The 3,266-nt window shown below is 45.7% G+C and overlaps 1 non-coding gene and 1 pseudogene across 1 annotated transcript; both read right to left on the minus strand.

The window, feature by feature from the left end:
• The window catches only part of LOC143307842 (large subunit ribosomal RNA), a 4,530-nt pseudogene extending 3,945 nt beyond the window's left edge, over positions 1–585 (minus strand).
• Positions 586–2,316: 1,731 nt separating this feature from the next.
• LOC143307837 (5.8S ribosomal RNA) lies at positions 2,317–2,471 on the minus strand. The gene has a single exon (XR_013064897.1). It is a non-coding gene; the product is annotated as a 5.8S ribosomal RNA (ribosomal RNA).
• Between the last annotated feature and the right edge of the window lie 795 nt (positions 2,472–3,266).

The following is a 3,266-nucleotide window of genomic DNA, read 5'->3' on the forward strand; positions in this document are numbered from 1 at the left end:
GAGAAGTGCACGACTACCTCGCCGGAACATTCGCCGAAGGTGGTGTGCCCTCGCTAATGGAACCCGAAGGTCCATCCGGGGCATCGCGCACCAACGGGAGCCAGCGTTGTTGACGATGAATCTCCCCATTCGATCTTTTGGGTTTCTCAGGTTTACCCCTGAACGGTTTCACGTACTCTTGAACTCTCTCTTCAAAGTTCTTTTCAACTTTCCCTCACGGTACTTGTTCGCTATCGGTCTCGTGGTCGTATTTAGCCTTAGATGGAGTTTACCACCCACTTAGGGCTGCACTCTCAAGCAACCCGACTCTAAGGAGAGATCCTCCCGAAACGCGTACCGGTCACTACGGGCCTGGCACCCTCTATGGGTAAATGGCCCCATTCAAGATGGACTTGGACGCAATTCGATGTCTCGGGATAAACGGATCCTCCTGAACACTACATTTCCCAGCGGCGGTACCGCGGGATTCAGTGCTGGGCTCATTCCTGTTCGCTCGCCGCTACTAAGGAAATCCTAGTTAGTTTCTTTTCCTCCGCTTAATAATATGCTTAAATTCAGCGGGTAATCTCGCCTACTCTGAGGTCGTCAATTTCTTTGGTTTCATCGAAAGGTGAATAATGATGCTCGATGCAAAAAAAAAAAAAATAAACGAAAAGAAGCAAAAAAGCAAACACGTAGAGAAACTGTGCGTGAATCAACCTTTCGCATATTCAATTTTTCCTCCTCTCTCGTTTCAAAATGTTTGTATTTATCGTTCGATGAAACGAGCACAAGAGGGAAAAAAAAGTTGAGACACGACGTTCCCATAATTTTCGTGTTATTTCCTTTTTGCTTCAAACATTTTGCGGACTGCAGCTTCGTCGTATTGCTTTTATCAATTTTTAACAATTTCAAAGCGAAGACAACTCGCAAGACGATCCATTTCGTCTCGGTTCAATTTTAACGTCCGTCCGTATTATTTTTTGTTCCACAAGAGATTTCGAATAGGTTTCTTTATTTATCATCCCTTCTTTTCGAGCGCCACGGAAGCAAGAGGAAAAGCAAGAGCGAGAGAACATTTCGCGTATACTTCATTTAACAATTTTAACCAACACGCGATGTACTCCACACACCTCTTAGATTTAACAACTGCTTTTCTCTTCTTCTCCCCTTAGCGCAAGGGTAAACCCCATTTGTCTCTTCTTTGGAACGCAACAAAACTTTCGAGGACTGGACGACCGAGCGATGGTCGCGCGGTCTTCGCTTATCTTTAACAAACGAAGTAGTCCGTATGTATTCTAAATGTTGAAGCCTCCTAGAGCTTTAAGCCATGCGAGACATTGAAATGCTGTTTTAACGGGAGCATGCATAATTGCTGCAAACATACTTTTATCACAAGTTCTAGCCACGCCACGGAGGCTTCGAAGTTCCTTCACCATTCGCTTTCCTCTCTTTTGTTACACAGTTTCAGACTACGATCAGGGGTACCGAAACGCTGTATTGATTGTAAACAACCATTTTTATCTTGGAGCGGAGCGTTCCTTTACTCGTTAGATTTGTCTTGTCGCGTGTGTATTCGCTTTTTCGACGCTTTTTAACCATTTAACTTGTTTAGCGAAGCTAAACGCACAGACAGACAAAAAAAAAGGAACAGCATCGCGCGTCAAACAGCGACGACCCATCTGAAGCGATCTTTCATTTATACACCGTTTGTAAACAGAGAGATGTATAAAGCGCGGGGAATCATTCGAAACCCTGGGGCTATTCGAGCTTGCATTTCAGCAAATTATCATCTCAAACATTTCACTCGTTTGCTTTTTCTAAATTTATAGGAGAGCTTCTTTCGTTTATTTTTGACACACCTTTCGTAAATATCGTTTCTGGCAACGTCGGGAGCGTGGATTTCTACAAGTGAACAATCGCGCCGATCCGATAACTTCCAGCAGGATGGAGAATCTTTATAGATTATCTTCCGAGAACTCGGTGCTTTCACGGGCGGTCGTTTATAAATTTTAACGAACGACTCGCGCGCCGTGACGCACTTGCGCTAGTTCGAAGAGATATTTCGAAATTTGTTTCTCTCCTTTAACGGCCTGCATTTAGTGTATCGGTTGCGATTTCGTCACATCGTTTCCACGACAAACGCCGACGAACTGCCCAACTATCGCTCGTACGTTGCGACTCTTTCTTTGTTTATCGTTCATTCATTCTTTCAATTTCGTTCGATAATCCCGCTCCGAAACGTTCTACTTTCGTTGAACGACGGCGAGATGTTTAGAAAGAAATGAATTACTCTTTTTTCGAGAAGCAAACGCAAGCAGTCTTTTGTTAAGAAAACGACCCTCAGCCAGGCGTGGTCCAGGAATTGTATCCGTGGACCGCAATGTGCGTTCGAAATGTCGATGTTCATGTGTCCTGCAGTTCACACGTTGACGCGCAATTAGCTGCGTTCTTCATCGACCCACGAGCCAAGTGATCCACCGTTCAGGGTAATCGTAAAATTTTGTATTTCAAACTCTTTAGATCTTTAGAGTGTTATTTTCATTATTAACACGCATCACATTCGATACCCACATCACTCTCCCCACCCGGCGCGTGCGGGAGAGCGAATTCGGGCGTCGCCAACGTATTTGTTTGTTTGTTCGATCGTTGACGACACGATCGCGTCCAAGGACGGAAACCGTCGGAGAAACGCCCAGTGGCACGCTCCTCTCGACGGTCGGGCGTAAAGTACATTTAAAAACCTTGAAAAGTACGAACGCACACAAGGAATGCGAGCGCGCGTCCTGTCGCTGAATCGTGGGTTGCGAGATTCGAACAGACACACGGCCGGCGACGATCGGTCTAACTAATGGACACATAGTTTTTCAAAGACTCGCTATCGTCGCTTCTCAGCCGGTCCGTAAACAACACACATCGATCAGGCGGACGCACGAATCTTACCACGGTGCGTGTTTCGTAGATTCCAGGTTACCCGCAAGTACCTCTCTCTCCCTCTCGAAAGAGGAATCTCGATCCGTCCTTTTTGGACAATGGAGAAATCTTTTTATCGCAACACGGATGGCAAAGAAACAACCAAAGCGTAGGAGCGTGGGGACGAGAGCGACGAAAAGAACGTCGCGAAAACAAAGTTTCGACGGTTGCTCGTTCTAATACATCGTAGTTTCAACTCTCTCAGTTTTAACCACTCCTAGACGCTTCGTAAACTTTTAACAATTCTTCGCCTCCGCGAGTTTCATTTCGAATAGAGCGAACGCAACACGGACCAAAAAAACTCCGGTGATGCC

The sequence above is a fragment of the Osmia lignaria genome, unplaced genomic scaffold, assembly GCF_051020975.1.
Source record: "Osmia lignaria lignaria isolate PbOS001 unplaced genomic scaffold, iyOsmLign1 scaffold0087, whole genome shotgun sequence".
Lineage (NCBI taxonomy): Eukaryota > Metazoa > Arthropoda > Insecta > Hymenoptera > Megachilidae > Osmia > Osmia lignaria.